Raw genomic sequence first — 26,136 nt, forward strand, 5'->3', positions numbered from 1 at the left:
GGGAAAAGGGAAAAGGTAAAAAAGATGCAAGCAAAACAGAACCCTACATTCTGCTAGATCTAGTTGTTTCATCCATCTCATTTTATGCCAATACCAACAATTCAAATATTCATATTAAAAATACTTACTCTATTAGGAAACTATAAATTTTCTACAGTTTTGTATAATAAAAGAAACATTAAAAATACTTCTTAAACTTCCCTATACACTAAGCTATTTTTAATATGTACTATATAATAACCAAGACTCATTCCAAAACAGAAAAGTGTTAACTATTTAAATCAAAATTTTAATTTTTAAACATTGGATAAATGCTCTCACTTAACAGTACAAACCCTATTCGTGAAGTACAATAAAACTAAAAATGCGTTTGTTGCCTTCAATGCCAAAAACACCAAAAATGTCTTATAACCATTTACTAATAAAGTTAAATCAATAGGCCTAATATAAATACTCGATACAAGTATACAAAATTCACCAAAACTAACTGTTATCTCAAGTCTCAAAAAAAAAGGTACCTAGGTTAATATATGTTGATATTGACATAAAATATGATGGAAAACTGACAACTAATTTCCAACCCTTTAATAAATTCTCTAATAGAAACATACAATATTTGATACTTGTTTCAAAATACAGTATTTACAACAGGCCAAGAACCATATAATGTAATTACAATGAAATATTTTTCATCTACAAAAATATAAAGTATACAATGTCTTTGGGAACAAGTTGTTCTGATGAGATCTAAACATTTAGAATAATAGATTTTTTAGAGTTAGAAGGAACCAGTTACACATCATTTAGCTTTATGTGTAGCTAAAAAGATCCTCTCACCCAAGCCCCTCATCCTTGCCTTAAGACTCTAAAACGTTAAACAAACCATTTCAACCTAATGACAGTGAAACAAAATGAGGAATTATCTCAAAAGTCACTTTTAACTTTTAAGACCTTATTCTACCTTATGACATCAAGACAGCAGTATTTAATCAAAGAACCATGATGACTATTCACAAAACTAAAATTGTCTCAGAATTCAAATAAGAACAATTTCCAAAGCATTGTCACAGGCCAAGAGTTAATATGTCTTAAGACAATAAAACTTATATTTTAATGTTAGTCCAACCAGATAAATGGAAAGTAAATCTGACAAACCCTAATGTGACAGACAACTAGCTGTCCCCCCAGATTCTGTTCTCTCCTTCTTGCCCAATAATAAAATATTAAGTGAGACACACAATGACCTAGGTAAGACTCATTTTCCAGCCTCCCATGCAGTTGGTTGTGGTCATGTAACAGTTAAAGCCAATGGGACATGAGTAGAAATGATATACACAACTCTCCTAAAAGGAAAAGAAAATGTTCTTCCCTTTTCCCTCTTTCTATTGGCAGACATGATGGTAACCCTCCTGGACCACAAGATAGAAGCCACATGTTAAGAATAGCAAAGCAAGACAAAGAAGCCTAGGTTATGATGACTCTGAAGCATCCAAACAATCCTGATATTGTTTATATGGACTTTTCAAATAAATATAAATGTATTTCTACCTTATTAAGCACGTGTCACAGTAGACAAGTCTAAATTTTAACTAATATACTTAATATAAATGATTATTAAAATTATCTACATGACTGCTTCCTTATATTAGCATAGGCAAACATACAATATGTACAAAGGTACAGTAACATATGCTTTTTCACATTTAAAAAATTATATGCCAAACACCATTAAATTTGATTAATAGGTCTAATTTCCCCACATATGAAAATAGTTCCCCTGGAAATCCTGGAAAATTTAATGTGGGTATGTATGTGTTTATGACAGGTGAGTGAAAAATGCAATAAACCCTGCTGAGGAAAAGGGTTAAAGAAGGAAACACCTTTCCACTTAAATTTCACCTAAGGTTACATAATAAGCTACACATATTTTCCTGGGCTAAACTTAAAACCCAAAGCTATATCATTACTCATCAATTTTCTCTTAACACTGTTTTCTCAAGAAAAATATTAAATCCCAAGTTTCTTCCAGATATAAATACTACAACATAAAGAAACTATTATACAAACTTAACATGAAATTCTAGCAGCCAAAAAAAAGGTTTCATATTTGAAAATTTTACTTATTCATGATTATGAAAAATAAGTATTGAAGTTACCTGAGACTAACGTAAAAATGAAGACTTCAAGGAAGGGAATGCTGTAGAGTTGAAAAAGAAATCATGGTTGAGTTTCTACCTTTCATAGGCTTCAGAGACCCTCAATACCACTTCAATCACTTATGCCATCCAATTCCTACAAAAAAAAATAAAAATAAAACACAACAAACAAAACACATTACTTATGGAGACAAAAATACTGTACAAATATAACATGGACAAACTGGTATGCATAATGAAGTGATCACTCTTTGTAAATAGTAAGCTATGCCTGAATAACCAGTGCAATGACTTCTTTTTAAATCTGAAACTGGGAAAATACAATAGTGATAAGTAGTAACTGTGAAATAACCCTGGCCTTGTAAAGAATAATTTGCCTAGATCTGGAGTCTACAACTTCAGAGACATGGGATATTGAAGGAAATTCAGAAGGTTACAGACCTACACGTTTACAAAAGAGAAATCAGTGATTAAAAACTCACTTAATAACACTATTTTTATCTGCTTTGCAAAGGCTATGAAGTGAAGAGAGAAGCAAACACATTTCTAGGCCTTAAAAATAACAAACAGAACTAGTTCTGTACAGAATGTACATGTATTCACAATAGAAAGGATTACAGTTGTAAAATCATACTAAATACCTACAGAAATATGATCACCAAGGTCATCTTTGACTAGAAAAGCTGACAAAAATGGGAATAATCATAGGGAGACTGTGTTCCATACCCAAAAAAATTAAAATGAAAAACATAAGCTATACAAAAGAAGAAAATTTCCTGTCAGTGAATATTTCTGAACATAGTAACAGACTAAAGAGTTTATGGAGTTTCCTACCATAGAGGTTTTTAAAAATATTACATTCCTACCTATTAAGAATAATTTGTATTTACTCCTCCATAGAAAGCTTGGAGACCAGATGATATGACACATCTTATGATTTTATATCAGTTTTTACAGTGGTGCAAAGGTAATAAGAATAGTCTTTCTCACCTAAAACATACCAGTAATAAGTCCATCTTTGTACTTCAGAAAGTATAATACATTCAGTTTTTAAAACATTTCAACACTGTATCCATATTTTTTAAAAGTTTAAATTCTGATGGAACTATTTACCCCTCAGTATCCTTTCATTTCAGTACTTTCCTGCATATTCACACATGTCTACTTTTGCAGATGAACTCTTGCTCAAAAAAAAACATTTTTTTTTCACTAGGACTGCGTCATATATAAATAAATAGCAAAATGTCAACAGTAACAATAACCTGGGCAGGCAGGGAGGGGGGAGCCACAATCTGAAATTACTCCAATATGTTATCTAAAATGCCCAGTTTTCAACAACAAATTATAAGGTGCACCAAAAAAAAGAAAGAAAGAAAGAAAAGAAAAATGTGACCCACGTTAATGAAAAATAGCAATCACAACAAACAGTTTCTGAGCATCCCCAGATGTTGGTTTAAGCAAAGATGTCAAAACATCTATTATAGACATGTTAAAAAAGAACCCACCTTTAACTTTTTTTAATTATGAAAACAATCAACAGATAAGAAATTCTCAATAAGGGTACAGAATTTATGTAAAAGAACCACATGGAAATTCTGAAGTTGAAAAGTATAATAACTAAAACAAAAAATTTACTACAGGATTCAAGATGGCAGAAGAAAATAGATGACCTTGAAGATATATCAGTAGAAACTATCCAATCTGAAGAACAGTGAGGATAAAAAATTGAAGAAAACTGAACAGAGCCTCAAAGAACAACTTATCAACATTTCTGGAGTTCCAGAGGAGAGAAAGGGCAGGGAAAAAAAAATTATTTTAATAAAACACCACCAGAAAATTTTCGAAATTTGATATTTTAGAAGAAATCAAATCTATGGGTCTTAGAAGTTCAATGAATCTCATGGAGAATAATTACAAAGAGACACACCTAGACACATCATAGCCAAACTGTTAAAAACAAACACAAGGAGAAAAATCATGCAAGCATAAAGAGAAAAATTACTCAGCATGTGCAGGGAACCACAATACGATTAACAGCTGACTTTCAATCAGAAACAACAGAGGCCAGAAGACAGTGGGATCACATTCTCAAAGTGCTGAAAGAAAACACCTGTCAATCAAGAAGGCAGCAAAACTACCCTTCAAAAATGAAGGCATAATAAACAAAGTCTCAGATGAACAAAGACTGAGAGAATTTTTTGCAGACCTGCCATACAAGAAATACTAAAGGAAGTCCATCGAGTTGAAAGGAAATGACACCAGACTTAAATACACAGGAAGAAAAGAGCACCAGAAATGGTAAATATGTGGGTTAAACTAAAAAACTCTATAAAATACATTTTTCTCATTTCTTCTCTTAACATCTTTTAAAAACATAAGAATCTATAAAGCAATGGTTATAACACTGTATTGCTGGGTTTATAGCATATATGGATGTAATATACATATATAACAGTTGTGGCACAATAGAGGAAGGAGAAAATGGAGCTATACTGGAGCAAAGTTCCTATATTTTACTGATACTGACTTAGTGTTAATATTAAGCAAACTGTTAAAATGTATAATGTAAACACCACAGCAATCACAAAGAAAATATCTTAAATTATATTTAGAAAAGACATCAATAGAGTAATTCATATGGCACGCTAAAAAACATTTAACACAAAAGAAGGCAGCAAAGGAAGCACAGAGAAACAAAAACCATAAGAGACATATATAAAACAAATGGCAAATGTAAATCCAACCATGTCCATAATTAAATATGAATGTCTAGACAGCCCAATGGAAAGGCAGAGACTGTCAGATTGGACAAAAACAAGATTCAACTATGTGCTGTCAACAAGAGACACACTTTAAATTCAAGACTGAAAGTAAAAAGATTCGTAACAAGGATATATATACTATGGAAAAAGTAACCATAAGAGAGATGGCATGGTTATATTAGTATTAGACAAAATAGATTTTAAGACAAATATTACTGGAAATGAAGAAAAATATTTCAAAATGACAGTCAATAAATTAGGAAAATATTATAATAATTATAAACCCTAAAATAATGAAGAGCCCTAAAAAAATAAAATAATAACTAACATTATTGAAAAGAAAAATAGAAAATTCAACAATTAGCATTGGAGATTCCAATACCCCACTCTAAACAATTGACAGAATAACTATACAGCAAATTAACAAACATATAGAAAACCTGAACCACACTCTCAACCAACTATACCTAGTTGGCATATAGAAAACTCCAGCAAACAACAGAATACATATTGTTGTCAGGTACACACTCTCCAGGACAGACCAAATGCTAGGCCACTAAACAAGCCTCATAAATGTAAAAGGACTGAAGTCACACAAAGTATGTTCTCCAACCATAACAGAATTAAAGTAGATATCAACTAAGTTAGAAACTGGAAAATTCTCAAGTGTTTGAAAATTAAACTTCACAATTCTGAATAACATATGGGTCAAAAAAGAAATTAAAAGAGATGTTAGAGAATATTTTTAACTGAATGAAAACAAAAACAAACACATCAAAATCAATGGGATGCAGCTCAAGCAGTACTTAGAAGGAATTATATAACTTTAAGTATACTGAAAAAAAGAGGAGTCTCAAATCAATGACATGAGCCTCCACTTTAATGAATCAGAAAAGGAGTAAACTAGGGGACTTCCCTGGTGGTCCAGTGGTAAATAATCCACCTTCCAATGTAGGGGACGCGGGTTTGATCCCTGGTCAGGGGAACTAGGTTGCAGGGCAGAACATGCTGCAGGGCAGCTAAGCCCGTGTGCAACAACTACTGAGCTCGTGCACCTCAACTGGAAAGCCCGCGTGCAGCAAACTACAGAGCCCATGCACTCTGGAGCCCACACGCCACAACTACAGAGCTCACGTGTCCTGGAGCCTGCGCACCACAACTAGAGAAGAGAAAAAACCTGCACGCCACAACTAGAGAGAAGTCCACGGACCACAAGGAAAGATCCCTCACGCCTCAACAAAGATCCCACATGCTGCAACTAAGACCCGATGCAGCCATAAATAATTAATTAATCAATTAATTAATTAAAATATTTTTTTAAAAGAAAAAGAGCCAACTAAACCCTAAAGCAAGCTGAAAAATATATTGAAAATTTAGAGCAGAAATAAATAAAAAACAGGAAGATAGAGAATAACTTGTTTTTTAAAAAAAGATCCAAAAAATTTACAAACTTTTAGGAAGACTGACCAACAACAAAGAGAAAAAACACAAATTACCAAAATTAGGAATGAAAGAAGGGATATTACCGCTGACCTCACAAAAATTAAAAGAATTATACAGGAAGGAATATTATAAACAGATATATGCCAACAAATTAAACAACTTTTATGAAATTCCTAAAAAGACATATATTACTGACACATAAACTAATTAAAGAGGAAACAGAAAAATCTGAATATAACAAACTGAGTTAGTATTTAAAATCTGCCCACAAAGAAATGGCCTCACTGATGAATTCCATCAAATATTTCAAGGGGGAAATACCAATCCTTCACAAACTCCTTCACAAAACAGAGGAAGAGTGTACATTTTGCAACTCAATCTATAAAGCCAGAGTTTCTTTGATATAAAGACATCACATGAAAACTACACTCCAATGTCTCTCATAAACATAGATACAATATCCTTACAAAATATTAGTAAACTGAATCTAGCAACAGATAAAAAAAGGCCTATATATACACCAAGACCAAGTAATATTTACCCCATGAAGGCAATGGTGGTTTAACACCTGAAAATCAATTAATGTAATACACCATATTAAGAGACTAAAGGACAAAAACCACATGGTTATCTCAATAAACAAAGAAGAATTTGACAAAATTCAACACTTACTCATGATAAAAAAAATCTCAACAAACTAAGACTAGAAGAGAACTTCCTCAAACTGATAAAAGGTATCTACAAAAAAAAACAAAAACAAAAAACTAACATCATGCTTACTGGTTAAACTGAATGCTTTCCTCCTAAAAATCAGGATGTCCATTTTCACCACTTCTATTCAACATCGTACTAAAGGTTCTAGCTAGTAAAACAGAGCAGGCAAAATCAATCAATCAATCAACCAACCAACCAAGCAATCAATCGATCAAGTAATGGCATCTAGATTAGAAAAGACGAAATAAAACTGTCTTTACTCTCTAGCGATGCGATCTTGTATATAGAAATTTCCCAATGAATCCACAAAAGAGCTACAAGAACGAATAAACAAGTTCAGCAAGGCCACCGCCACTGAGAACTGATAAACAAGTTCAGCAAGGGCACAAGATATTAGATCAATAAAGAAAAATCAATTATATTTCTATAGTGAAATGACAGCTTTATATCACATCTTCCTATTAAAAATTTGAGCTGAGGGCTTCCCTAGTGGCACAGTGGTTAAGAATCCACCTACCAATGCAAGGGACACGGGTTCGAGCCCTGGTCCGGAAGATCCCACGTGCCACGGAGCAACTAAGCCTGTGTGCCACAACTACTGAGCTTGCACTCTAGAGCCCGCGAGCCACAACTACTGAAGCCCGTGCACCTAGAGCCCGTGTTCCACAACAAGAGAAGCCACCGCAATGAGAAGCCCGCGCACCACAAAGAAGAGTAGCCCCCACTCGCCGCAACTAGAGAATGCCTGTGCGCAGCAACAAAGACCCAATGCAGCCAAAAATAAATAAATAAAATAGATACAACATTAAAGAAATAAAAAATGTTTAAAAAAAAAATGAATTGATTCAAATTTTCTGTCTTATTCCTCAGTAGAGTTTTAAAATTGTTTTCAAGTAGATTTCTCCCAGGTATTTTATCTTTTTAGTTGTTACTGTGAATGTATACCTCTTCTTCCTTTATTAGCCCTAATTTTACTATTTGTATTAAAAAATCATTTATGTATAATTGATTTCATAAGCAGTTCCTTTACTGAATTCTCAGTACAAAAAACAAGCAGGCAGATGAACTGAACTGATTTCAGGAACAGACCCCCCACCCAATCCAAAAAAAAAAAACCATGGAAATTCAGTATATGATAAATGCGGCATTTCAAATATGTAGAAAAGAAATGCATCATTCAATAACGGGAATGAGGACAAATGGTAAGCCATCTGGAAAAAAGTAAAGCTGATCTCTACATTTATTGCTTATACCAAATATATTCAATATAAATCAAGATTTTAAACAATTTAAACCATAAAAAGTAATAGAAAACCCATATAACTTTTCAAGTTCACTGAATCTAAAACTACCAAGCTAAAACTACCAATCATAAGAAACACAACTAATTTTGTCACTTAGAAAAAAACAATGCCAAACCATGACAAGCCAACAATTCACGTCATTCAGAGATGTTATAATGTGGAAGGAAAAATGAGTCCTACAATCAGTGGGGGAGACCTTTTAAACCTTACACAGGAAACCCCACCCCCACCCCAGTCCTGAAGAAAAAGATCACTAAATTCAATCATACAAAATTAAAACTTCAACAAGGCAAAAACAAAATCAAAAGATAAGCAAAACCTGAGTAAAAACCATCTGCCTAACGCATGACCAAACAGATAACTGAAAATATATATATAGCCAATAATAATGGGGAAAAAAATGCTGAAACTCACTATGAAATTTTGAAAAGCAATACTAAACAACAAAAAACTGACAAATACTAAAAGTTTGACAGTAGCTAGTATTATCAAAGAGATAAAGAGATTCCCATTTTCCCAGACTACTGATGTTGGGGTAATCTTTTTAGTTGGGCAATTCAACCACCAAATTATTAAATGTACACACTTCTTGACCCAACAATTTTTCCTTTAGGAATTTATACTACAAATATATTTTTAAATATGTGCAAAGATGTATCCAAGAATATTCACTATATTCCCATTTATTACTGCAAAAAATCTTAACCTAAATATCCATAAATAGGAGGCTAGTTAAAATAATTATGGTACATCCAAATATAGGAATACTACACAGAATGAAATAAGAAGGAATGATATGCAAAGATACAGAAGCTAACAAAAAAGACATGCTGCTAATAAACAACATGTACGGTGTGATCTCATTTTTATAAAAATTATGTAAATATAAGTATACATATAAATTTCTGCATATATATGGAAAATGTCTGTAATGATACACACACACACACAAATGTTAACAGTAAATGGGAATAAGAAAAGACTTTTTAAAATTTTTTACATTATAAGATTCTCTACTGCATAAGTGTATATCCCTCTTATAATAAACCTGGGTAAGAAGTGAGAAGTGTTAAACGAAATCTTAAAATATGGCCACTAAAACTGCTAATAATTTCACACCTTCGCTTTAAAAGAGTTCTCAAAACAAATAAAATTTATGAGAATCTTTGAATTTTTATGATCATTAATAATGACATGAGAATATGTGCCATTGACAAACATGTAAATACCCTGAACACTGTGAAATATTTAATTTTCTTTCACTTTGTTTGAAAGATAAAAGCACAGGTCTAATATATGTACCAACATAGCCCAACAAGACAGGAGAGGATCATGGTTCTTCCTAAAATAAGGGAACCTGGTCTTAAAAAAGAGAAATGCAAGTAATCTTGTTAAGTGAGAAAAGATAATGGTCTTCATACAGAACTAATAACATTAATTCTTTCCAATGTATAGATGTTCATATCTGTATATAGTGATATCATGCTATGTGTATGTAATATTCACGCTATATATAAGCAAGTATAAAAAAAAAAGGGAATGTCCAGTAAATGCAGAGTACTACCCAACAGGTGTGATAGGTGTGTTCATGTTCAAGTATATGGGCATCTATCACAGGTAAAAATTAGAGGTTGAGTAAAACAGCGTTGGATTACCTCTACAAAATAGGTCAGGCAAATGCCCATCCCGCCAGATCACTTGGCCGAATTTCCAAGCTGTTGATTCCTCCCTCTATCCTATAAAAGTACAAAAATACAGGTTATGCCCCCCCAAAAATCAGGATTAGACATATTCTTAAAGTCAGGTAAAATAGGTATATCAAAATGTGCTAAATCTGACAAAATTCTTTCCATGGTAGATACTCTTGGATTAAATAAAATTACTTCACTTAGAACACTTAGTTCAACTGTAATGATATCATGAAGAAAAGAAATGACCCAGACACTAACTGGACTTTTCCAAATTTAACTTCTAGCTGAGGATTAGGATTTCTTTAAAATCAGGGTAATAAACTAGAATTATCATAAACAACTTAAAATAGGAAGGAAGGCACAAAATGTATTTCACTAAAATCATATGTTGATGTTCTCAATTACTCAAATAGTACTAGTTCCTGTTAAAATCCCATAGTAACATTTCCCTGAGCTCAAAGCCTAATTATTTTAAGAATATAGTTCTTGAAAATACAAAAATGTTAAGTATTTAAAATTTTCAAGGCAAAGATATTTAATAATGTTAAAATGGTCCATAAATATTTTTTTAATGTCTATAATCAATCTTTCAACAAAGACTAATACAGAAAATTAACACTCCATGTTGGTATTGCATTGATATTGGACATATATAATTTTCTTCCTGCAACTGGGATATGTTTTCCTGGTATATGAAATGGAGGTAATGAGGACTGAAAGCTGAAATTTTATTAGAAACAAAGAATAGGCCAAATATAACTTTTATTCAGAAACAAAAAAGCATTTTATATAATAGCCTAAACACATTTTTAGGACTCAATAAATACCCTGCAAATAAATAAGCTATAAATATAAAAGCAGGACAATTAAAGAAACTCTAAATCTTCAGAAAATAACCAAGTATATTAATTCTAACCTGTGTTTACACAATTTTATCAAGGGATTACAAACATTACAGCATTTCTGATAATTCAGCATTTTCTAGTCCTTAGCCAGTCAGTAGCTTTGTTGCTAAACTAGTTATGAACAAAAAATCTATTTAAAATAATTTATTTCTACTAAGCTCTTAATTGCCTGCCTCAAAGTTTTGTTCCCAAGCATTCAAAAGAGCATATATGCCATTCCTCTCAATTACTTAAAACTACTTTTAAATATATATTTTCTACAGTGTTAGTATCAAAAAGATAATAAAAGCCATAAAACTATATTATTGTGGTAGACACTATTAAAAACAGGTAAAGTAAAATAAAACTGTATCTGCACTACACTGCTATCACCATTCTACATTCTTTACTGTATTCAACTTTTAGAATTTCTAACACAGTTCACAGGAATAAAGTTGAACAGAAACGACACGGTAAAGTCTATATATGGGAAATAAAAATGTCTTTAGACATTAGCAACTTTGGTATTACATTATGAGTCTTTTAAAGTTGACTGGATTTATCTAGTCCACAATCAAAACATTATTACTTATGTCATCACATAATAATGGTAACATATACAGCTGGACAAACGTTTTTGAGATGTTAATATTCTGTTGAAAACATTTTCACAGAAAGCCTACTCACCTTGCATCACTTTTTATTGAAAGCTCTAAATTAACGCTGTCACACATCAAAGACTATAACTAGGTATGTTAAAAGAGGAGGAAACAAAAATAAAATAGTGAAGCAAGAAGGAAAAAGCAGCATGCCTCACTCCCACATACACACATCCCCCAAATGTACAAAATAATATAACCTGAAAGTCCAAATCTATAAACAGAAATTTTGGAATGTCTTTCCCATCACAACCTTTCCTCTACTATGGAAACCCAGAATTCCCCCTAACTCACCTGCCACATAGTCTCTGTCTCTGGAAACCTAATTCATTTAGCATCATCTACCAATTTCACTTATCCTTCCAAGTCTCTATCCCTCCTTCTCCTCTACCACCCCTCTCCACCAAAAATGGGGAAAAGAAAAGAATCTACCAGGCTGGAAACTAAGACCCTGTAAGTACGAAAAGAAAGATATAAAGTTACTTGGGCAACCACCCAATGATCAGCTAAGATCTTCCTCTTTCCCTGCCCCACTTCCCCTACTTTAGGAGTGACTGAATATTCCTGCTTAGCAATTCCTCTATTTTAAGATTTTGCTGGCTAATTATTCCCTGATTATAATCACTTGTGCAGGGGCTTCCCTGGTGGCACAGTGGTTAAGAATCCGCCTGCCAATGCAGGAGACACAGGTTCGAGCCCTGGTCCGGGAAGATCCCACATGCCGCGGAGAAACTAAGCCCGTGAGCCACAACCACTGAGCCTGCGCTCTAGAGCCCGTGAGCCACAACTACTGAAGCCCATGCTCTACAACAGGAAGCAACCGCAATGAGAAGCCCGCTCACCGCAACTAGAGAAAGCCCACGCACAGCAACGAAGACCCAACCAGCCAAAAATAAATAAATAAAATAAATTTATTTAAAAAAATAATAATAATAATCACTTGTGCAGGTATAATCAAATTAAGACAAAATACAGATTAAGGAAGAAAATAAATGAAATATTTTTCAGGGACCATTAGCTACTACCCGTCCATTATTTAGTTCTGATAGACTGGCAGGATTTCAATGTATTTACCAGCAGGTGGTCTGATTCATTATTCAGGCCAACATTTTTGTCATTAACTGAATCAACATTTTTGATCAACTGATATGTATTTGCAACACTACCTAAGATTCCTGAGACATGCATAAAATATCATGATCTCTGTCCAAAGGAGTCCATAATCTAGCAAGGATGGTAAACATACAAGAAATAATGTTAGTGATGATAATATAATGTGTTAAGCACTATAACTGAAGTTTAAGCAATTTATCATAGGAAAATCAAAGCAGGGATCAATTAATTCTCCCTCTGTTACCTTTCCAAAAGAAAAGGAAGAAGTGACCTTTTAATGTTGGCTCCACATTTAAGAATAAAATGAATACCATATGCTTTGGACTTTGCTCAGTAGTGTTCCTAGGTCTTTGCAGATATTAACTAACTTAATACAAAAAACAAACCTATGAGGTTGGTGCTAATATTATTCACATTTCACAGAAGAAAAAACTGAAGGATTAAGTAACTCACCAAAGGTTATAAAATTAGTAAGTGACAGAACCAAAGTCTTTATAATGGTTAGCAGGCACTCCACAATCTACTGTGCTATCACCTCCTCCTCCTCATCACTACCACCATGGCTTTAAGAATCTGAGAGGAAAAATGCTTCAAGTCCTTTAGCATCTTTTAACTAGATCATATTTGAAAGTAATTAGTTAAGTTCTACTTTTACATTAGTTTTACTTTTGTGATTTAATAATGCTTTCTGAACAATGTTTTTTTAAAAAAAAAAAAAAGGTAAAGGAAAAAAGTTTGTTCCAGGCAAGAGATTTCTATGAATATGGTTAGAATTTCTACACAATAACAAAGTAGACATATGTGTTCTTTTAATTTACACTACCTGCTTTGACAATTAAAGTTGTTAGAACTCAGAGTGTACTATTCATGACCAGATCCATCCTAAGGAGGAATGAAAGCTCCAAAAATTCAAACCACCCACCCCAGAAACTGCCCTAACCAAGTCTTTCTAGAACAATTTTCCATTTCTACCTTCACCAAAAATTAAGCCAAAATCTTATAAATTTCACAATCAATGTAGTTAACCCACTTGATTAAGAAAGAAAATCCTACAAAGGGGTAATCAAATAAATTCTTAAAAAACAGTTGGCCGTGGGCTTCCCTGGTGGCACAGTGGTTGGGAGTCTGCCTGCCGGTGCAGGGGACATGGGTTCGATCTCTGGTCCGGGGGAATCCCACATGCCGCAGAGCGACTGAGCCTGTGCACCACAGCTGCTGAGCCTGCGCTCTGGAGCCGCGAGCCACGGCTGCTGGGCCCACATGCCACAACTACTGAAGCCTGCACACCTACAGCCCGTGCTCTATGGCAAGGGAGGACACCGCAATCGGGGGCCTGTGGGCCGCAGCGAAGAGTGGCCCCCACTCACCATAACTAGAGAAAGCCCGCGTGCAGCAGCGAAGACCCAACGCAGCCAAAGATAAATAAATAGATAAAATAAATTTTAAAAATAAAAAAAAAACCTTCACCATTTAAAAAAAAAAAAAAAAAAAGTTGGCCAAAGTGAGTAAAATAAAGGCACCAACTGAAAACGTTCACCTGCCCTTGACCTTTTCAAATCACCTAACCAGTAAACATATGTCAAATAAGAAACCAACTCTCTACCCACGTTAGAAAACACAACAGTATAAGCATTTTTAGAAAATCCTTAGACTATAAACCACTAAAGAGACAAACCTAACCTTTAAATCCAAGTCACCTGTTGAGGAAAGACACCTTCCAAAAGCTAACCTTATCACAGAGCGGATGATAAACTATCAAGCAACTATGTAATCCTTCCCCAAATTCACCAATAGAAATTAGCTTTTAAGAATAGTAAACCACTAAACTCAAGGAAAAGCTGCTTTATTTTTACATGAATTTTTACTTGAATACATACCAATTTTGTAAATAATCATAAAATATTTTGCACTATGATGATCAAGATCACTCAGGTCAATTTTCAAATGATCTCCTCAAAAACGTTACAAGCATGTTCTGATAAAAGTACTTCACAGTTTAAAAAGTGCTTTCAAGTGTCATATTTCACGGGACACCCCCTACACACACAATTACCTAGGCAGGTATTATTGTTTGCCTCCATTCTATAGATGATGAAACTGAGGTTCAAGAGGTTAAGTACCCATGGTTACACAACACCTGTCATGGCAAAGACTTCAACCAGATCCTCTGCCTCCAAATAAATGTCTACTTTAACATAGCACAACAGGAAAGGTCATTCCCAAGTTAAAATATTGATATATTTAATGTTACTCTTAACAATATTCTGAGTCAAAAATAAATAAACATCTTTGAAGTAAGGATAAGATCAATGAACATAAACTTTGAAATTAAAATGCTATCTACAGTAATAGTTACCAAGTAAATAAACAAAAAATTAAATTCATCTGATTTTCATAACACAAAAATTATCCTACTGTAATAATAACTAAGGAAACCCTAGAAAAGATTATAGGAATACCCATTTGAAAATTAAAGTTTAACTATTTAAATTTTATTTTTAAGTGTCAATTCTTCATGAATAAAAACATGTTAAAATATTATTAAAAACCAAAAATAACAAGAGGGAACTGGAATTATTACTTCTAATATGAAATATAATTAAATACTCACTTAAAAACATGTAAATGGTCCATTAAAAAGCTCATTTTCTGACAATTTTACCTTATTCAATACTAGAGTCAGTCATTCTTATCTCCTCTAAAACACATGCCCAGAATTACATAAGGCACTAGACACAATGTAGAGGTGTGTCCACACATAAAAGAAATGATTTTTAATCTGATTAGAAATCTAAGATTTGCCATCAGAGTCAATCTGAGAGTACCTCAAGAAGTGGCTGCAAAGAAGCCCAGTGATTTCTCTGTAACTGCGGTAACTATATTAGTTTGAACAATTCATGTAATATGTGAGATTTTTTTAAAATAGTAGTAGTTGGGACTTCCCTGGCAGTCCAGTGGTTAAGACTCTGTGCTTCCACTGCAGGGGGGCACAGTTCGATCCCTGGTCAGGGAACTAAGATCCTGCATGCCACACGGGGCAGCCAAATAAACAGTAGTAGTTGATTTAACAAGTTAACTCATCATTTAGAAGCACTAGCTTCTACTAATGTAGAATAGACATTTTCTTATTTGGGTCCAATTTACTCTCAATTAGAAAACTAGGGAATGTAAAAAGCAGGACATTCTATCTTTCCTTTTCAACCTATGAATTAGAAACAGATTAAACTGGCTGCATAATACAAGATTTTCCAAATTTGTTTTGAAAAATTTCCTAATATTAAAATACTATTATATATTACTGGAATTATTAAATACCTTAAATACAAATAATCCATAAAATAAACACATCTTTGAAGAAAATACCAGAATTCACAATTTCATTTTAATTAACTATACTACAAAATTCTGTTTATGTGATAGATGCCTAGTAAATTGCATGCATCTATTCCCTGGCACCCTCTTGAACTGGTTATGACTGACCTTCCAAAACCTTCCTAGGGGTCCAATACTGTGGTTTATAATTGAAGCAAACATTGTGCTTAGAAGTTCACAAAGCACATGGCCATAAACCATTATTTTCAAAGCTGAAATAACCCGCTGGGTGGAGATGATGCAGGTTCACAAAAATTAAGGAATTTGAACTTCCAGTCTAGGTAAGATGGCATAGCTCTCTTTTTCCCTGCCCCTCCTCACTAAACACCATGTTAAACCAGGGGAATAACACCAGAGACAACTGAAAGAAAACTATGAAAACTGGTAAGCAGGCAGCTAACCAGTTTGGGACTCCAACACTACAGAAACAGAAAAGCAGCAGAGTGTTTTATGTCCCCAGACCCAACAGAAGAAGGCAACCCAGACTGGCATTTCCTGACCACCAATTCAGCAACAGAAGGTAGACCAGACAGCCACACTCCTCCCCCAAACTAAACAGGAGTCCCTCTACAATATCAAGCAAGGGATATCAACTGGAAGCCCAGTCAACAACAAAGACCAGAAAGGGGAAGCAACTCTTCCATCCCCACATGACCTGAAACTCCTGTTTTCCACCTAGAAATACTGAGGCAAGTGGGCAGAACTCAGGGACCCAGCCAGTTCAAGCATCTCAGTTTGCACCAAGACTCTCCCTCTCACCCAGAGACATGGGGACAGGGAAGAATTGGGGGTTTGAGGTGGGTACCAGGAGGAGGATCCCACCAAAATCCTCTCCCATCTAGAGACACCCAAAAGCCTGATAGGAGGTAATGTCTTCTATTCTCTCGGGCAGCATCAGCAAGGACCAGTGGGAGCCCCAACAGCATCAGATAAACTAAGCCAACCACAAAGGCTCTGAAAATTAAACTGCCATTAGAACCAAAGTCATAAAAGTAGGCCAAGACCTGTACACTAAACCTAAACAGGGTGACCGCATGCTAAAATAAAAAATGTAAATAGGGACCAGAGCCTCCTAACATAATATATAACACAGAAAATGACACAAGAAAATCCCAACATGAGTGAGAAAGGATAATCAACCAAGGCCAATACAGAGATGAGTCAGATGTTGCAATTATTTGAAAAGGATTTTAAAGCACCATAATAAAATGTCTCAGCAATTAATTATAAGTTCTCCTGAAACACGTGAAAAAAATGGAAAATCTCAGCAAAGAAACAGAAGTTATAAAAAAGAAGCAAAAGAAAATTACAGAACTAAAAATGACAGAACTAAAAAATACTATAACATGAAACTTTAAAACTTGCTGGATAGGCTCAATACAACCATGGAGATAACAGGGAAGAGAATCACTGAATTTGAGACAGAAAAATAGAATTAACCCAATCTGAAAAACAGAGAGAAAAAAAGACTGAAAAAAAAACTAATAGTCTTAGGAACCTGTGGGCCAATAACAAAAGATCCAACATTCTTATCACTGGAGTCCCAGAAACAGGAGAAACAGAGAGGGGCTGAAACAGTATTTAAAGAAAAGACGGTAAAAACCTTCTCATATGTGACAAATACAAACTCACAGATCCAAAAAAGTGAGCAAACCCAAAACAGGATAAACCCAAAGAAATTTACACCAGGACACATCATAATTAAATGTTCAAAAATTAAAAACAAAGAAAAAACTTTGAAGGCAGCCAGACAAAAATAACATATTACCTATAACGGAAGAACTGAAATGACACCAGATTTCTCATCTCAACCAAAGAGGCCAAAAAAAGTGGCAGAATATTTTTTGAATGCTAGAAAAATAAAAAAAGAACTGCCAACCAAGAATTCTATACCCAGTTGAAACTACTCTTCAGGAATGTCTTAGTCTATTCAGGCTGCCATAACAAAACACCACAAAATGGATGGCTTATAAACAATAGAAATTTACTTCTCACAGTTCTGGGGGCTGGAAGTCCAAGATCAGGGTGCCAACATGGTCAGGTGAAGGGCCTCTTCCAGACTGCAGACTTCTGTCTGTATTCTTACATGGCAGAAAAGGGGCAAAAGAGCTCCCTCTTTTGTGACAGCACTAATCCCATTCATGAGGGCTCTCCCCCATGACCTAACAACCTCCCAAAGGACGCAACTCCCAATACCATCATATTGGGTATTAGGATTTCAACATTTACATTTTAGGAGAATTCATTCAGACCACAGAAAGGAACAAAGGAGAAATTTTTTAAAGCATTCTCAAAAGAAGAAAAACTAAAAGACTATGTCACTAGCAACCCTACCCATAAAGACTGGCTGAAGAAAATTTTCCAAACAAGAAAAAGAATAGAGGGGCTTCCCTAGTGGTGCAGTGGTTGAGAGTCTGCATGCCAATGCAGGGGACACAGGTTCAAGCCCTGGTCCGGGAAGATCCCACATGCCACAGAGCAACTAAGCCCATGCACCACAACTACTGAGCCCGTGTGCCTGGAGCCTGTGCTCCGCAGCAAGAGGAGCTGCCACAAAGAGAAGCCCGCGCACTGCAAAAAAGAGTAGCCCCACTCGCCGCAACTAGAGAAAGCCTGCGTGCAGCAATGAAGCTCAATGCAGCCAAAAATAAATAAATATATAATTTTAAACATAAACAAATTTTTAAAAAAAGAAAAAGAATAGAAATACAAGTACACACAACAGGATATCTTTTCCATCATTAGTTTTCTAGATCATACTTACTGACAGAAACAAAAATTATACTACTACTGATACTTAAAACAATTATATTTAAAAGTCAACTAAGTAAAAAGGTAAAAGAGAAGTAAAGTTTCCACACTTCAGTTGAAGTAGTAAAACACTGATACCAGGAGACTGTTATAAGTCATATATACATTAGGTAACAACTACAACGACCACTATGAAAACTATACCAAGACAGACTCAAAAACATTATAAATAAATCTTTTACAAATTATGAAAGAATCCTAAAAAATGTTCTAGTAATCTGCAGGAAGGCAAGAAAAGAGAAACAAAAAAATGAAAACCAGAGAAAATAAAACAAAAAACAAATAATAAAATGGCGATTTAAGTGCTAATATTTATCGATAATTACCTTAAATGGTCTAAACAGACGAATCAAGAAAGACTGGCGGAGTAGATTTTTGAAATGCCCCACTATATGCTGCTAACAAGAAATTCAGTAACATACATTGAAAGTAAAAGAATGGAAAAGCTATGAAAACTCTTTTTTTTCCAGCGGAGAAGCTATATTAATAACACAACCAACCAATAAGGTCAGCTTGATATACATAGAATACTCCATCCAACGACAGCAGAATACATATTTCTTTTCAAGCACCCATGGAACATTCATGAAGACAGATCATATCCTGGGCCATAAAACAAGCCTCAACAAATCTAAAACAACTGAAATAATACAAGAGGTACATTATCTGACAATAATGGACTCAAACTAGAAATCAGTAACAAAGACAACAGGATAACTTCTGAACACAAAACAATAAAGAACACTTTTTAAAAGTCCATGGGTCAAAGAGGAAATCTCAAAGAAAAAATTTAAATATATACATAAAAATGAATGAAAATAAAAACACAGCATGTCAAAATATGTGGGATGCAGCTAAACCAGTAGTTAGAAGGAAATTTATAGCACTAAATGCTTACATTAGAAAAGAGGAGGGACTTCCCTGGTGGTCCAGTGGTAAAGAATCTGCCTTCCAATTCAGGGGACGTGGGTTCGATCTCTGGTTGGGGAACTAAGATCCCATATGCCACAGGGCAACTAAAACCTGCTCACCATAACTACTGAGCCCGTGTGCCACAAACTACAGAGCCCAAGCGCCCTGGAGCCTGCACGTCACAACTACAGGGTGCACGTGCCCTGGAGCCCATGCACCACAACTAGAGAGAGAAAACCCACACGCCACAACTTGAGAGAACCCGTGCCGCAACGAAAGATCCCACACACCTCAACAAAGACCCCATGTGCCACAACTAAGACCCGATGCAGCCAAAAAAAAACAAAGAAAATAAACAAAAATCTTAAAAAAAAGAAAAGAGGAAAGATCTCAAATCAATAACCTAATTACTTACCACAAGAAACTTTAAAAAAAAAAAAAAGCAAAATATAAACCCAAAGCAAGCAGTAGAACAGAAACAATGAAGAGCAGAAATCAATGAAATTAAAAATAGGAAAATAGAGAAAATCAATGAAGCAAAAATTTTAAAAGCCTCTAACATGACAAATAAAAATAAAAAGAGAGAAGACACAAATCACCAATATCAAGATTGAAATAGGGGTATCACTAAGATCGTACAGCACTTAAAAAGATAATAAGGGAATACTACAAAAAATTTTACACTTTTAAATTGGACATTTAGAAGAAATGGACCAATTTATCAAAATCACATTACTAAAACTAAACCAAAATGAAACCAATAATCTAAATAATTCTATAACCATGAACTGGTTATAGAATAAATGAACCGGTCTATGAAATGAATTCTTAATTGACAAAGGGGCAAAAATAATTCAATGGAGGAAAGACAGCCTTTTCAACAAACAGTGCTGGAACAACTGGACATCCATATGCCAAAAAAAGAGTCTAGACCCAAACCTCACAACCACATACAAAATTATTTCAAAATGATGAATGTAAACATAAAACTATAGAGTTTTTAGAATAAAAAAGAAGAGATCCTTCAAGACCTAAAGAAAAGGGTTCTTGGGCTTGGCACCAAATGCATGCTCCATAAAAGAAAATAAACCAAACTTCATCAAAATAAAAAACATGTGCCCTATGAAAAGATGCTCATCATCACTAATGATTAGAGAAAAGCAAATCAAAACTACAATGAGGTACCACCTCACGCTAGTCAGAATGGCCATCATTAAAAACTCTACAAATAATAAATGCTGGAGAGGGTGTGGAGAAAAGGGAACCCTCTTACACTGTTGGTGGGAATGTAAATTGGTGCAGCCATTATAGAAAACAGTATGAAGTTTCCTCAAAAAATTAAAAATAGTTGCCATATGATCCAGCAATCCCACTCCTGGGCATATACCCAGATAGAACTATAATCTGGGGCTTCCCTGGTGGTGCAGTGGTTAAGAATCCACCTGCCAATGCAGGGGACATGGGTTCGAGCCCTGGTCCGGGAAGATCCCACATGCCGCAGAGCAACTAAGCCTATGTGCCACAACTACTGAGCCTGCGCTCCAGAGCCCGCGAGCCACAACTCCTGAAGCCCAGACGCCTAGAGCCCATGCTCTGAAACAAGAGAAGCCACCGCAATGAGAAGCCTGCACACCACAACGAAGAGTAGCCCCTGCTCACTGCAACTAGAGGAAGCCCGCACACAGCAACAAAGACCCAATGCAGCCAAAAATAAATAATTAAAATAAATAAATTAAAAAACTATAATTTGAAAAGATTACATGCACCCCTATGTTCATAGCAGCACTATTTACAATAGCCAAGACATGGAAGCAACCTAAATATCCATCGATAGATGAATGGATAAAGAAGATGTGGTATATATACACAATGGAATACTACTCAGCCATAAAAAAGAATGAAATAATGCCATTTACAGCAACATGGATGGACCTAGAGATTATCATACTAAGTGAAGTAAGTCAAAAAGAGAAAGACAAATATCATATGATATCACTTATATGTGGAATCTAAAATACTGAATACAACACAAATGAACATATCTACTAAACAGAAACAGACCCACAGACATAAAAAACAGACTTGTGGTTGCCAAGGGGGAGTGAAAAGTGGGGAAGGGATGGACTGGGAGTTTGTGATTAGCAGATGCAAACCAGTATATATAGGATGGATAAACAACAAGGTCCTACTGTCTAGCACAGGGAACTATATTCAATAACCTGTCATAAACCATAATGGAAAAGAATATGAAAAAGTATACATATATATGTGTGTATATACATATATATATACATATATATGTATGTATGTACAATTGAGTCACTCTGCTATACAGTGGAAATTAACACAACACTTAAATCAACTATACTTCAATAAAATATGTTTTAAAAATGTGCCCTGTGAAAGACCTTCTTAAGAAGATGTAGCTTATCATAGCTACAGGCTGAGAGAAAATGTCTGCAAACCATGTATCTGACAAATGTCTTGTATTTAAAATATATGAAGAACTCTCAAATCTCAAAAGTTAAAAAAAAAACATTCTGATTAAAAAATGAGCAAAAGACATGTACAGACAACAAATAAGTACACAGAAAGACGTTTAATATCATTAGCCATAGAGAATGCAAATTAAAACTACAGTAAGATATCACTATACACCTATCAAAACAGCTAAAATAAATAGCAATAATAACAAATGCTGGCAAGGATGCAGAAAGTCTCTTACATTGCTGATGGGAATGTAATATGATACACCACACTGAAAAACAGTTTGGAAGTTTCTTATAAAACTAAACATGGCCTCCCATTCAACCCAGGAAGCTCACTCTTGGGCATTTATCTCGGAGAACTATACATAAAATCCTGTACATGAATGTTCATAACCACTTTATTATTAATAGCAAAATACTGAATATACCAAAAGTCCTTCAACAGCTGAATGGTTAAACAAAGTATGTATTAATATACCATTATAAACCATTCTTGAAAAGACAAAACTATAGAGATGGAAAATATGTCGCCAGGGGACAGGGAGGGATTTTGGGGTAGGGTGCAAATATAAACGGTAGCAAGAGGGATTTTCTTTGTGGTGATGGAATAGTTCTGTATCTTCGCTGTTGTGGTAGTTACATGAATTTATATATAGGAGAAAATCACACAGAACTATAAACACACAAATGAATTAGGATTAAAAAATGGTGAGAACTGATTAAGTTTGGCAATTCAGATAACAGTAGTGTACTAATGTCTATTTCCTAATTTTGATGTCTTATTAGAGCTTTAGAAGATGTCACCATTGGGGGGAAGCTGGGTAAAGTATACACAGGACTCTACTATTTTTGCAACTTCCTTTGAGTCTATAATTATTTCAAAATAAAGTTTTTTTTTTTTAATTATGTGAGATGGGAAATAGAGGGCAGAGATGCAGATGAAACAAGACTGTTAATTGCTAACTGTTGAGGCTAGGTCACTGGTATATAGAGGTTCATAATACTATTGTATTTTTCATCTTTTTAAATTTTTCATATTAAAAGGTTAACAAAAATATAAGATGCTGTATATCAAAATATTAACAGCAGCTTCTTCCAGTTAGTGATTTTACTCTTCTTTTTGCTAATATGCATTTTAAATTTTTTCTATAAAATAAATTTCTTATACAAAACAATTTTTGAAGAAATCTTTGCTCATAGTCTTTTGTCCTACTTGTTTTTCTCATTTTTAAAAAGCAGCAGCACAGAAAAAAATTTTAAACTTAAAAAGAACTCCACTGATACTTCTTTCTGACAATACAGCACTTAATTTGAAATACCCAATTTAAATCTAAATACCCAATTTATATTTCATCCAATTACATTTCACCTGAAAGTTCCAATATCTTTTTCTAAAATTAACCGAAAGGATCTTGCTAGAATAGATTTACAATCAGCACAATAACTGACCATTATAGTGATCCTCACAAAACAGAACAGATGTCTAAGTTCAAGACACCCTAAGACATTTTAACAATTCCAGTTGGGTTTGCATTTGCCTACGGTATCATAATTAACTTCCAATTGTTTTGTTTTTAAATTGTATGTGGTCTTTTTTAATTTTTCAAACTTTATTTTTAAAAAAGCAGATGCTGAAAAGGTTATAATGGTTACAAAATCATGCTGAAGAATTCAACAATGTGCGAATCTGAAAAAAGTAACAATAATTTAGTGGATACTGAGATTCCCATGATGCAATTTTTAAAATTTTAGCTTATTTAAATTTATCAAGCAAAAATGATAAAATACCATTTCCCTCAGTAATAATTAAAATTAATTTTAATTAAATAAGTAAATTAAAATTAAATTAAAATAGAAATAACGAAACCTGAACTCCGCATTATCTGTAGGACCTCGGGGTAAGTCACAATCTCTCTGAAACTCTGTTTCCTTATCTACATACTGAAAGAGTTATACTTGTGTTTCGTTGTTGTTGTTGTTTTTGTTTTTGGCCACGCCACACCGCTTGCGGGATCCTAGTTCCCCAACCAGGGATCGAACCCGCTCCCCTGGCAGTGAAAGCACGGAGTCCTAACCACTGGACCGCCAGGAAAGAGTTATACTTGTTAATCTTCCAGCTCCAAAATCCTACGTACTGATGCTCTAAAATATACTTCATGACCTTTTACCCATGATCATTCTAACGACAACTCTGAGAAAAGATTTATAACCGATGTGATATAGAGATGCCAATTACATTACAAATAACTTTCATAGGTAGAATATTATTCTCAACAATTAAATCGGGGCTTCTCAACATCAACACTACCGACTCTTTGCACTGGATGATTCTTTGTTGTGGGGGTTACCATGCGCATTGTAGGATGTTTAGCATCTACACACTAGATACCAATAGAATCCCCCCAGCGTGACAACCAAATACGTCTCCAGACATTGCCAAAACCACCTCTCGTGGAGAATCACTGTATTAGATTAAAAATTTCCAGGGTTCTTTGGAGATGGGAAGGAGAAAGAAGAGAAAATGTTTTTGTGACATAGGAGGAAAGGCATAAGAAAGGCTAGGAATGAACAAAACAAATTGTAGCTGATGTCGTGATAATAATGAAAACAGCAGTATATAAAGCAGAGGAGAAAATTCACAGGTATTCCATCTGTACCTCTGTAACCATCTTCAATAAAGAGGGCCAAAGGTTTTTTAATCAGAAATTAATGAAATTAACATAATTCCTCTTCTCCCTAGCTTTTGTGAGGAGGCTAAACATTCTCAAGTTACCCACTAACTTGTATTTCAGTGTATTCTTCAAACACTGAAAATACCCACATGAAAAACACATCCCCCCACAGTTAAATACAATAAGCATCTATCTGTTTTAATCAAATGTAAATGTGCTACAAAATGCCATGAAAAGTAACACTGAGGAATATCCTCAAGTCCTTTATGTATTTAAAGAAAGGCCGAAGACATTCAGTGTGGAGAAACTACATACATCTAAATGCTACAACGTTCACACATTCACTTTCTGACTCTTTTAACACTCACTATAAAATCAACTCAGCCACATTTTCCACCAAACAGACAAATACCCAGTTTCCTTAGTCTATTCTTGGATAGGTCACCAGACTGGGAATAAGAGACCCAGAGTCTATTCCCAGCTGCAAACAGACTGGTAATCTCAAGCAAATTATTCACTCAGGTTAAGGTTCTACACCCATTTCACGCTGACAATACTGAAAATCTGCCCAGAAACAAGCACTGCGAAACCCAGGACTTCCTTCTGCACCCAAAGGACAACTGCAAACGTATTTTTAGATTTCTTAAATCTAAAAATCTGAATAGGATTTTATTTATAGCAACATTTAACATACTTGAAATTTCAAAACTGTGTGGTGCCTTTACCAACTGCCCTTCATAAAATTAATAAGAAACGCTCTGTTTTTAATCACGCCATGCCCAATTGTGTAAAACTCTATATGCAAACTACACAAATCATAATTATGTATAACAAAAAAAGCTGTTTTTAATTCAAGCTCTTGGGAAGGGCTTTAACTTTTGCATTTCCTAACTATCTAGTTTTTAGTCTGCTACACAAGTAGCTCTTTCCTGGCACTGTAATCAGTGCTTCACAAAGTCTGGAGAGCCAAAGTTTGCCCTTACAGACTAATTCTGGAAAGGCCTTAGGGCTGTTCTTACCACTAAACACGCAGGTTTTAGTAGCGCCAATATACGGATACAAGCGTACATTTTCTGCTCTTGATACCAAGTAAAAAAACTGTCTAGTAGACGTAAGTTACCCGTCTGACCTTTTCGCACACCATAAAACTGTAA

General features: G+C 34.5%; 1 protein-coding gene across 4 annotated transcripts in view; it reads right to left on the bottom strand.

Moving 5' to 3' along the window:
• ZNF148 (zinc finger protein 148) overlaps positions 1 to 26,136 on the bottom strand; it is a 125,261-nt gene that overhangs the window by 84,071 nt on the left and 15,054 nt on the right. For 2 of the 4 annotated variants that reach the window (XM_061193185.1, XM_061193186.1), the window contains exons 2-3: positions 10,035 to 10,115; positions 2,157 to 2,292 (exon numbers count right to left, since the gene is read on the bottom strand). The exons of 1 other annotated variant lie outside the window; for it this stretch is intronic. The gene's annotated coding sequence lies outside the window, so the exon portion shown is untranslated. The remainder of the gene's footprint in view (positions 1 to 2,156; positions 2,293 to 10,034; positions 10,116 to 26,136) is intronic. One more of the 4 variants, XM_061193187.1, reaches the window with a different exon arrangement.

This window comes from Eubalaena glacialis, chromosome 6, assembly GCF_028564815.1.
Source record: "Eubalaena glacialis isolate mEubGla1 chromosome 6, mEubGla1.1.hap2.+ XY, whole genome shotgun sequence".
NCBI lineage: Eukaryota > Metazoa > Chordata > Mammalia > Artiodactyla > Balaenidae > Eubalaena > Eubalaena glacialis.